This window comes from Choloepus didactylus, chromosome 9 (assembly GCF_015220235.1).
Source record: "Choloepus didactylus isolate mChoDid1 chromosome 9, mChoDid1.pri, whole genome shotgun sequence".
NCBI classification, from domain to species: domain Eukaryota; kingdom Metazoa; phylum Chordata; class Mammalia; order Pilosa; family Megalonychidae; genus Choloepus; species Choloepus didactylus.
In genome coordinates this window covers 93019491-93031581 of record NC_051315.1, presented here as the reverse complement: position 1 = coordinate 93031581, position 12091 = coordinate 93019491, and the positions used below count along the sequence as shown (strand labels likewise).

The following is a 12091-nucleotide window of genomic DNA, read 5'->3' as shown; positions in this document are numbered from 1 at the left end:
TGGTGTAGATATATTATCACAAATATTCTCCAGACCACATTCTTTGACCACAGTTCAGTAAAATTTTAAAATAATAATAAGGCACAAACAAACACTATACATTTAGAAACTGAAAAATTAGTTTGTCTCTTCCTCATTCATCTTATATCAGTTAACAAGTATTGTATAAAAGAAATTCAGGTGCAAAGAAAACCAGAACATGCTGTACAGAAACTCTCTCATAGCATTTTAAATGCTTTTAGAGCTTCCTTTGTGTATATGTAGACACACCTCACAACAAGAAAGCCTAAAGACATCTCACATTTTATTTAATGTGGTTCAGAAGATGGACCCAAGTGTGTGGGGGGGAAAAACCAGTTCTCTAGAGTTCTGTAAATGGATACCTACCCACCAATTACCAGCCCCAACCAGCCGGAACTGCCTGGCTCAGTGCTCCACTCACCTTAGTTCTTCACTTCACTCAGCTGAGAGACAAAGGAGCTATGCAAACCCAATTCTTTTTCTTCCCAGATTTCAAATACCAGGCCTACATTTTACCCCACTGTTTTAAGCCATGAACTTCCCTAGCCAGACTAAACTGGCATCTATGTCTTCTCCAAAACTTCCACTTCGATCTTCCAAAGTGCTTCATGAGCACATCCAATTTTTTTTTCATGTCCAAATTTAATGACTATATTTCCCCTCCTTTTTCCATACACACACAAAATCTCCACATCTGTACATACCGACCCTGACCTTCACAACAAAAGCAGCCAAAAGCTGTCTCATTTCTCTGGTGGAAGTCAAGGGACAGTTGATACAATTACTTAAAATACCAAACAAAGCTTATATGAGTCACCAGGGATGATTTTCACAACATTGGCTAACAGAAGGGGAGTCAGTCAGGTTCTGAAAACAGAAACCACTCCAGGTATTTTCACTAGAAATATATTTAGGACAGGTGCTTACAAAATTGCTGGAAGGGCTGGAGAAAGCGTTCCAGGCTGGGTTTCTAGCAAAGATTACCGGGGCTCCCAGAATGACTGCCTCTGTCAGAGAAGTGGAGAATCAGGAGGCTGCCAGTGGCAGGAGTATAGAAGTGACTCAGAGTTCAGAAAGCAGCTGGTGCCCGGATGCCACAATGCTGCTGCCCCCCCACCCCCGCTACCAGCAGAGAAACTAAGGAAAGCAGCAATTTTGTTTGCAAATCATGCCCAAATGCACCTAACTGGCAGAACTTCGCTCACATCCTAGCTACAAAGGAGTATGGGAATGCAGTTTGCAGTTTTCTAGCATCTAAACCGAGGTCCACCAACTGACCCAGGCCGCTGCCAAAGGAAGCAAAGGAAGCACCACATGAAGGCATTTATTTCTTCTTTGTGGTTAAATCCTCTGCAGGGACCCCAGTGCTGATTCACAGTAAGTACTCAATTAGCATTTGCTGAACGAGTGGATGAACAAATGAACACCAGTTAATGGCTGCACTTCCTTTTCTCCTCAGACCCGACCTGGAGTTGGGCATTGCCACAAGCCTTCTTGTCCAGAAACTTCAATTCCCTCACCCTTTTGCCTCCTGACCACCAGTTCTGTAACACCTCATGTGACCAGCCCGTCCCTGGTTGGTCCGGGCTTTTCTAGGTTTTAGCACTGAGAAACCCCTCAGTCCCAGGCAAATAAGAAGGGCTAGTCATGCCACGCTCTCCTTGGGTGGTGAGCCTCCTCCACTCATACACCTAGAGTAGCAAGTGGTGCTGAACGGAAGGGCGACAGATCACACAAGCAGACTGACACCATCACATCTGTGCACCACATCCTTACAGTTTCCAGCATCAGCTGGGCCCCTACTGCTGCTCAGCACTTCCTTTCGAAGTCCCCTGGTCAGATCCTTGTGCACGCACCTCAGTGACAGCGCCAACCTTCACTGCTTTCTTCCAACCTAACACTACCCACCTATCCCATTTCTCATTGGATGACCTCGCCAACTATCAGGAGTGAGCTCCTGAAACTTTCTACTTTCCCATTTAGAAATTCACAGGACTGCACTGGTCCACACCTCCTGTCCCTCCGTTTGACCAGGGACAACTGCTCATCTTGTACCCTCGTGTCTCCACTGAGCCCCTCTTCTACTCTTCCATCAACCTTCTCTACCTCCAGGGACTCCTCCCCTCAGCTTGTACACATGCTCACATCTTTTTCATCTAAAAAATAAATAAAAAGCTCCTAATTCTGAGGTTCCCTAGACCCACCATCCATTCACTTTATTTCCTTTCTTATGATGCTGAGACTTCGTGAAGGAAGTCTGTATTCCATGCTTCGATTTCTTCAGTTAGCTCCTCAACATGCCTCCATCCGGATCCACCCTCCCCCACCCCACCCCACTACCGCCACCTCCTTTGCATGCGGAGCCACACTGGAACCTGAGGCAAAAGGGAAAATCAGTAATACCAATCCTGTCTTGATTTAATATTTTGGTATTTTGTTCATCAAAGGTTTTTTGCATTAATGTTGATTTTTTAAAATATTGCATTAAAATATTATTTGATTACTGAGTTTTTTGGCACCCCATCAAATATTTTGTCTGAGGTAAGGTCTCACTTGCCTCATCTTAGTCCCAGCTCTGTTAACACTGCTCTTACTGAGGCCCCGGTGATCTCCTAGTTGCCACATCCAAGGGCACTGGGAAGTCCTCTTTCACCTGACCTTTCCACCCCATCAGACACTGCTAATTAATCACTCTGTAAAATTCTCCTCTTCCTTGGGTGACCTCACACAGCTGTATCCTACCCAATTCTCTCCAACATTCTCTCCTTCCTCAGCATCCACTTTCTGCACCTTCCCCATAAATGCTGGTGTCCCCCAGCATCCATCTCTCACCCAGAATCCCACCCTGGTCTGGCCTTCCTCCTCCCCCTAGCTCTAGGCTCAACCCCAGCTCCAAATCTATCTCCTATCAGAAATCAGAATGACCTTTCTGAAGTTCATGCTTGAACCAATTTACTTTCCTAATTCAAACCTTTCAATGATTTCTATCTCCCATTGCAGTTCCATTTTCCTCTGTATTCAAGGTCCCTCGTGGTCCATGACCTATCCTCAATTCTCATTAATAGACACCCTGCACATTCAGCTTCAATCAAACCTCAAAAAAGAGTTCTTTCCTGTGCCTCAGTGCCTTCGCCTGGAATACCCACTTCCTCTTTAGCAAAACCCTTCTCAGCTTTCAGAGCTCCACTGAAGCATCTCCAATTGTAAAACACCTTCCTGAGAAGAGTCCACACAGACTTGGTAACTCCTTTGTACCACCACCTCACACTATGTACACACCTCCTATTAAAGCACTTTGCACATCTCCCTGGCACCCAGCATTAGCCCCAATAGGTGACAGTAAAATGGGTTTAACTTCAGTCAGGTTTCTCATAGAATTAACTTTACCACCAAGCCACCTGATATCCAAGACACGAAACTTTCCCTGTTACCAGTAACATGAAAGAAAGCATGACTGCTTCCCACCATATCTTAACCTTGAATTGTCTGCTACCCAAGAACATACTTAATATTTTACTCTTTGTACTGTTTCTCTACGTGAAGCAACATCATGTCATAGCATTAATGCAGTCATGTTTACCAAGTCACAGTGAGAAAGCAAATGAAGATTCTGAGCAACCCCACAAAACTGGGCAGCAATGGAGGGAAGCCTATTGTGCCATCTGCAGAAAGCCAGCATGCAAAGCCAGAACTTTCAGGTGTCTGGGAAACCCCAGTGACACAAGAACATGAAGTCCTTGAGACAGTCATCTCAAAGTTTCTAGAAGGAATCTAAAAGTTTCTAAAAGGAGAAGGGGTTATATGATCCTGGGCAAAATATGTTGCCATCTCACAGGAATCCTATGCATTCATCCTGACATAACAGACCCATCTTCCTCACCTCCTCGTTTCATGTATAGAATCTGTGGATATTGGCTGTGTATAAAACACTTCAAACAGCTAATACAATGAACCCGTCTTTCCTTCTCCATCTGTAGGCATTTTAAACCTAAGATAGTACATTAAATGCCATTAAGATAGTATGTTAAATGCCATTTTTGCACCCCCAAATATATTTAAAATGAGGTTGTGTAACAATAAATCACCATGTAGTTCCTGCTTTCTGGAACGTGATAGGATTTTTGGAATCCTCAAACATAATTTAGAAGACCATACATGAGGCTGAAGCATAAACACATTCTAATTCAGAATTTACTGGCCATTATTATGTATCAGTGACTAAGAATAAGCATTTAAAAATGATTTGGCATCTCAGGCAATGCATTTTAATCATAGCAAATTGCTCAAAAATAATAGAGGATCCCAATTATAAGCTGACATAAAATAAGATGTACTTTACACTATATGATGATATTGTGAACAACTGATTGTACACTTTGGATGATTGTATGGTATGTGAATGTATCTCAATAAAATTACATTAAAAAGTATAAGATGTACTTTATAAAGTTCTTTGATGAGATTCAGCCCCATGGCTCTCAGGAAAGCCCCACAACTTCCAATATAATAACTCCACTAACCTCCCTGGTTCATTAAAAAAAAAAAAAAAAACAGGCTGCAGAAAATAAGAGAATGAAAGAACCATAGAATAAAAAAGGTTCTAGATCTAAAGGAGATCTTGAGTCATCTAATTAGATTCAGAAACATGAGCAGAATGACCAGAGGCAATAAAGCTAAATCCATTTGATGTGGCGACCTATTCCATCTTAACCAGGCTTAAATTTTTCCAGGAGCCATCTTCTCATATATAGCCTAATGACCTAAGAGTACCATCCCACTTCTGCCCAACACAATCTAAACACAAGTAAGTATTTCAATGTTACCCGAACAGTATTTTTCTGTCCCAAGCCCTTTGCTCAAGCATTTGCCTCCACCTGGAAACCTCCCCCTCTCCTCTCAGTCTCTACCTGTTGAAATTCTCTTCTTTCAAGGCATCTCTTCCATAAGCTTGTCTTGATCCCTACAAGCAGGTCATCTCATCCTGCTTTATAGCACTGTCTTTACCTCTCTCCTGGCATTTATCTTATTCTGTCATAAAGGGCGGTTCACCAGGTACCTGTCATGTGTGGTAAGCTTGAAGACAGAAAGGCTGTTACTCTTCTTCATTAGGCTGGTCTGACCTGCCAAATTCAGTCCTCTCAGGCCTTGAACAGGCAGGACTGCACATGTGAAATGCCCATGTCATCCTTTCATAACTTGCAGACAGTGAAGCAAGACGGAGCTAGTAGTGTGGTAATATAGCATACCTGGAAGCTGGTTGTTAGATCCAAGAGTCAGAGCTTGTGAAAGGAAGCCCTTATAACTACATGAGATGATTATACTGTTGTTTTGGGGTGATTTATGGAATTTTAAGAGGCTGATTAAGGCCCCATGGAGGGGTGATGAATGTACCACTATGTAATGGTACTGTAAACAATCAAAAGTACGATTTGTTTTGTATGACTGCGTGGTATGTGAATATATCTCAATAAAATGAAGATTTAAAAAAAAAAAAAAAAAAAGCCATAGGACAATGTGAAACATTTGCTGCATTCATCAATTTATTATCAGGCTTTGATTTCGTTGGTAGACAAAAACAGCAACAGCAATTTCAAATCTTAATGCTTCAGTAAAGCTTGCATTCAGAAACCAGACGTAATTCCAAGTAGTGCAAAGGAGGATTGTGACATAGCCTCAGTTTTTTTAAGGTATCTAAACCATCTGATGTCATCTTTAGAGGATATGGATGTATACCCTCATGCAACAGCAGTCAGAAAGATAAGCAGTCCTTTCCACAAGGTTTTGATTAAAGGAATAAAAGTCACCTCAAGAAGACGATTGTATAGCAACGTAGCTTACAAGGGGTGACAGTGTGATTGTGAAAGCCTTGTGGATCGCACTCTCTTCATCCAGTTATGGACCGATGAGTAGAAAAATGGGAACAAAAATTAAATGAAAAATAGGGTGGGCGGGGGAGATGATTTGGGTTTTCTTTTTTACTTTTATTTTTTATACTTATTTTAATTCTTTTTGGTATAAGGAAAGTGTTCAAAAAATAGATTGGGGTGGTGAATGCACAAGTATATGATGGTACTGTGAACAGTTGATTGTACACCAAAGATGATTGTGTGGTATGTGACTATATCTCAATAAAACTGCATTAAAAAAAAAAAAAAAGTCATCTCAAGAAATAACACTATTTGTCCAGGAGTATAGCTTAATATCAGTTAGGCCACACTAAAATAAAATATTTAGCAGACTGCCTCTAAAGCTCATCTAGAAAAGATTTAAAAGCTCAACCCAGCAGGTACATTTCCTCAGTTTTTATAATGGATTCTCCAGTAACTGTAGGGCAAAGGTTGGCCCTTCAGAAGATGGCCCTGTTCAAAATCAGAAGTTGTATGTAATACTGGGAGTATATTCAGTATTAAGAGCATACAGGTGGAGTATACAGCTCTTAAAATGTTTTTATATAGCATTCTTATTTCAAATTATAAAAAAGCACTGCCTGCTTACTATAGAAGATGCAGAAAAGGAAAAAAAGTAAAGGAGAAAATAAAAATTACATTTGCTTCAGCACCATCATCATCCATCATCATCTTTGGCACCTGTTTACTTTTTCCGCAGCTTCTGATATCCTACCTGGTATATCCTCCCAGGTTCCTTGACATTATTCCTGGTGACCACTCAGGTTAGAGGGGCAGATGTATTCCATGTTTAGGCTGAATAATGTTTTGAGAAAGGCTAAGCAGATAGCAACTGATTTACATTCTCTGGGGTATAGCTTAGAGCTCTGGGGTACAATATATCCCTGTGCCACCACAACATTTTACTGATAGCTCGACTGTGACACTTAGAGCACAGCCTTGTAAGTGGCTGCCAGATTAAAATAACGCAGCTCTGGGTTAGAATAGAACCCAAGTCATGTATCAGAATCAAACTCTGGGAACTCAATAGCACAGCATGGCCAAGTTTTTGAGCATACCTATTGTTGCGGCCCTATCTTTCCCAACTAGACCCAGAACCCTTGACAGCAGAGGTAGATTTTCTATGTGGCCCCATTCCCTAGTACTAGCGGGTGCTCAGTAAATGCTGAATGAGTAAATGAATGAATGATTTCAATTACATTGAAAAAAGTTCTGGTGATTGTTGCAGGGTTTTGGTTCACTTGCACCTCCCCTTCAGAATAAGGATCACTGTCTTTAAAAACTATTTGAAAACTTCAAGTGCAAAAAAAAAAAGAAAAGAAAAGAAAAGATATATAAGCCAAAGGGAAGACCAAAAGGAGGTTCAAGAAAAAGACTCAATAATTTCACAAGTGGATAAGAAAGTCTTTGGTTCCCATTTGTAAAATCAGATGATAGAAGAAAGCCATCAGCTTGGAAAAGATTCTATACCTTGGAGCTAGTTGCTACAAGAGGATTTTTTATTTGCTTTGGAAAACTGAGGTATATAGATACAGATATAAATATAATAGGTATAAAGATATAGGTATAATAGGTAAATATGTAAGAAAATATATATAGTTATAAAGATATAAATGAAGATGGATTTGTTTCTCCAATTGAAGAGGTCACTACAAAACATACAAACCATCTTGAATATGCAGATAAATATGATACCAAATTGAGGGAGCTTTGTTCTTTCATGATAAGCTCTTTCATAGTAAGTACTGAATTACCAAAGATGATGTGGGAGCCCTGGGTCCCCAAGTGTCTTAAAGACTGCACAGTTTGCTTGACCTAGGACAGTTAAGGTTTGACCTATTCTTGTAATATCAGGTGCTAAATGTAATCTATACCCGAAACTACCTCCTCCCTGAGACTCCCTGAGATGCTGTTACCTACAAGATCATCTATAATCCTCCCCTCCTCCTTGTTGATTACAATCAATCCTTCCCTACGTTGCACAACCCTGCTCCCTGCCTCATGCAGCTTATTCAGCCCCCCAAAGTGCGGACTATTTCCACGTTGTGCTCTGAACATGCTGTGATTCAGAGCAGATCCTGAATCCATTCAGGGAAGCTCTTGATTTCAGGGCAATGTGATTCGACTTCCCCACCCTGTAGGTAAGCCCTATAATAAAAGCTCAAGTCTCAGAAGGTCTCTGGTGCTTTCTTTAGTCCTTCGGCTACAAAAGTCCTCTTGGGCCATGACAGATGACAAACAAATAACTAGAATATCAAAGAAGCTGTTAGTCTGTTTTGGCCAAAAACTTAAATGGCCAAATAAAGACAAAGTGACTAAAAGTGGAAAAGGAAGAAATTTTATCTGGAAAGAAAATATTCAAGACGATATATATGTCATATAGACACACACACATGTACATATATACTCATATATGCATGGTTATCAAAGAAAAAATTCTTTCTCTAAATCCTTAACTGTAAAGGGAAGGAAAAAAAATAAACTCAGGATATCTGAACAATCAGGGGAATTAAATGTAAATTGAGAATATGTACATTCTCAACAACAAAATGGTCATTAGAAAAATAAATCTTTCATTAGAACACTGACAGCACAGGGAATTGAGTTACATATGGGAAAAACAGATATTAATAGGAAAAAACACCAATTCTGAAATACAGTTTGGAGAAACAGCATCATACAAAATAGGAAAAATCAAATAATAATATATGCATATATTTTAAACACTGTATTTGAGTGCACAAATGTCTGCAAAAGACATTAAATCGCAACCTATAGCTATCTCTAGGGAATGGACTCCTGGAAGCTTTCACTATTTAGTTTGCACGTAATCTAACCCAGATAATTATAATACAGCTTGACTGAAAAAAACAAACTTTTTGAAGAAAAAATACTACAAAACAGAGTGCTAAGTGGAATCCTGTGTTAAGTGTAAAGAGACACTGAGTCTGGGGTGCCCACAGGAGTGGGTTGTGAAGTCTTTTAAAGGAGGTGACAGAAGTTGAATTTAAAGAGGAAATAGGGCATATTACAGTAATAGTCTTACTCATCTCACTGATCTCTAAGTAAAGCAAAACTGCAAGTGAGCACACCTGCCATCTATGACCTGTCATTCTTCCCTACACATACCCACATGCCTTCCTCCCATGCCAGGCTTACGCAGACCCTTGCCTGTGAGGGTACATTTACTATGTCTCCTCCAACCAAACTGAACCAAGTTCAGATCCATCTTTATGTCCCCAGCACCCAGAACTCTGCCAGGCCCAAGAGCTCAATAAATGTGTGTAGGATTACACTGCATTAAAGGCAGGGAAGCATTCAAGTCCATCAACACGAGTTTAATTAGCCCTTGAGACTCGACAAGGAAGAAATAACCAGACTTCAAGGGCGAGCCGGTCTCCAAATGGAGTCCATTCCTGGGATTTAAAAGGATGACACAGCTGGAGACTCAAGAGTCCTGGGCCAGTCCCCAGAAGGCTCAAAGGCGGACAGAAGGGCTGAAAGCGGAAGACTCGATCCTTTTTCTGCGTGGGATTGATACAGCTCCCCCGGGAGCTCAGGGGGAGAGGTCCGCAGAGGGACCGGAGTCGAGAAAGAAGGGAGAGCAGAGTTCTCGGATCTACTCACGCCGGGGCAGCTACCGGCTCTTCCCACTGGATCTCCGCCCAGAAAGGGATCCACCTCGCCGGACGACTTTGAAGAACTGCTGCTCCGGAATGTGGCACGCCCTCGATGGGACGAGGAACGAGGAACCGGAGGAAAGCGTCCCAAGCGTTGCACGGGTGACAGCCGGGCGGGCGTCCCGGACCTCCGCCTGGTGAACCCACCACGCGGCGGGCCAGGTGACGTCATGACGCGAAACACTGAATCGGGGAGTTCCCTGACCCTGCAATTTAGAAACTCCCACAAGGCACACGCAGTATTTCTGTCGTAAAACTCCCATTGTGCTGGGAAAAGCGCCCACGCGGGGCTGCGGAAAGTTACAAGCTGGCCGCGTTCCGCCAACGCTGCGTGGGCGCTGCTCAGGAGCCTCACCACCCCCAGGGGGCGGAGGAGGGGCCCAGTGTCGCCCAGGGGACCAAAACTTGCTTCTGACTCACTCAAAAAAACTGCCCGCGAACCCCCATCGCGGAAGTCTCCCGGAGGCAAAGGGACCTCCGGACCCTGCGGACCTGATGGTGGAGTGACCTCCGAGAAGAGTTTAAAGATATAACACAGTGTTAAAGGAATTGCGAATGTCAGTTACAAATAGAAATGTAAAGCATAACGTCGCTAGAAAAAGCCATTTTAATCAGGACACCCAACCCAGAAGCTAGAAGTAAAGTAAAATTTAAAGAAGTTAAATTTGATGACATAAAAAAAGGAAGTTTTCTGTATGAGAACACATTCCAAGATTCTCCTCGGTTGTTTGGTGGTTGTGATTGTTGTTTTGTTTTGTTTCGTTTTGTTTTAATTTAGTAGTTGAGCCAAGTTTTTTACTTTCTCCGGATGAAAGATTATTTAGAGGAACCACCAGAGGGAAAAATACCAAAAATTCAATTCCTCTTCCTCTGAAATCTCTTATCTGGTGTGCTCGAGCCCAGTCTTATGTCTAGATTCTCCCGGTTTGTCGATACCCAAAATTCTTAAAATTTACTCTACTACTGGTGGCAAGCAGGAACCACCCCTCTTTGCATAAAAAAAAATTTTTAATGTCAGCTAAAGTATTTGAGAAGCCTTAAACGTTCTTAAACTACTTCCTGCTTCTTTGAACAGCCAACTTACTCAGAATTTCAACGACCTTTGTTCCACAGCAGTCCACTGTTAATATTTAAAAGAACATGCCCTTCTGAGCAAATCCGGTCAGTTCAAGCGAGAACCTCTTGAAATCTATTTACATTTCCCGGTCCCCTTGCGGGGGTGGAAGATGGCAGAGAGGGGAGTTTATTTTAGGGCTTTAAAAAATCTTGTCAGTCAAGCACTCCCAACTTTCCCAAGGCAAGCTTTCCTTGCAATTTGCCAAAATAGGCATTTAATTGCGAAACTGCTTTGAGAAGATAACAACCCTGACCTACTTCACCAGGTTTTTACAAAAAAGAAAAAATCTCCTGCAAGACCGGATGCTCCTGCTGGGTAAAGACGAGAGCGCACGTACAACTGCATAAAAAGCTCTTGTTTTCATCAACTTTACGAAAGAAAAACCGCCAAATCTTGTCAACAGTTCACCCCAGAAATTCAACAACTCTCAATTTGCGTAACGCTGGGGACCAGCGAAGGTCTCCGGCCTGTTGGCCGCCTCCGGGCTTCAGGGGGTGGCCAGTGTTAGCCAAGTGTTACTTCCTGGCTGGTCTGGTCGGTCCGGTCTGTCGCGAGGCACCGAGCACGACTAGGATATTGGCAGGGTTGGGGAAGGGAGAGGTCAAAGAGTGCGCGCGGTGCGGGGGCGTCTCGCCTTGCCGGTGGGGGAAACGGGGAACCGGGGGAGGGGCTGAGTCATCTATCCAGAAGGCCCACCCCTGCTCTGGCCCGGGCTGCCCACCCCGTCCCGGAGCTAATGCTGGGATGACCAGGTCGGGGACAAGTGGCAAGGGGTAGAAGCCGGATGCGCAGAGCCCGCTGCGACGCTGAGAAGGGAACCCTGCGCGGGGTCTCGGGGCCTGGGGAGGGTGGGTCGCTGACAGTGCCACGCCACCCTGCGGGAGGGAGTAGCGGGGTCCAGCAAGGGGCACATACCGTCTTGCGCACAGCCATGGCTCTCCTTCCAAACTGACCTGCCAGGAGTCACTCCCCAGGACGCCCAAAGCGAAAGCAAGATGGAGGCAAAGAAACCGAAAGCTTGAAAGCAGACGTGGGTGATTACTGAGCTTCCCTGTCCACACCCCTTCCAGTTGCCTCCAAGACTTGCCTGGCTTGCCCTGGACTTCTCTCAGCTTGCACCCTAAAAAAGTTTAAGGGCCTAAATTTGTGCAGAAAAAGCGTTTGACAAAATCTGACATCTTTCCATGATAAACACTCAGAAAACTAGGAACAGAAAGGAAGTTTTTCAAATGACAAAGGGCATTTATGAGAAAACAGTGGTGAAAACCTGAGTTTGCCCTTTAAGATCAGTTATCAGTTATTCGACATTGTACTAGAAGCTCTAACCAGAGCAATCAGGTAAAAAAAAAAAAAAAGGAACCAAATTG

The 12091-nt window shown here is 43.0% G+C and overlaps 1 protein-coding gene across 4 annotated transcripts in view; it reads right to left on the bottom strand.

Annotated features, from left to right (window-relative positions):
• The window catches only part of CFLAR (CASP8 and FADD like apoptosis regulator), a 42764-nt gene extending 31029 nt beyond the window's left edge, over positions 1-11735 (bottom strand). For 2 of the 4 annotated variants that reach the window (XM_037848927.1, XM_037848930.1), the window contains exon 1: positions 11640-11735. The gene's annotated coding sequence lies outside the window, so the exon portion shown is untranslated. Of the gene's footprint in view, positions 1-442; positions 1583-9554; positions 9691-11639 lie in introns of those variants that run through there. The other 2 variants (XM_037848928.1, XM_037848929.1) reach the window with 2 other exon arrangements.
• Between the last annotated feature and the right edge of the window lie 356 nt (positions 11736-12091).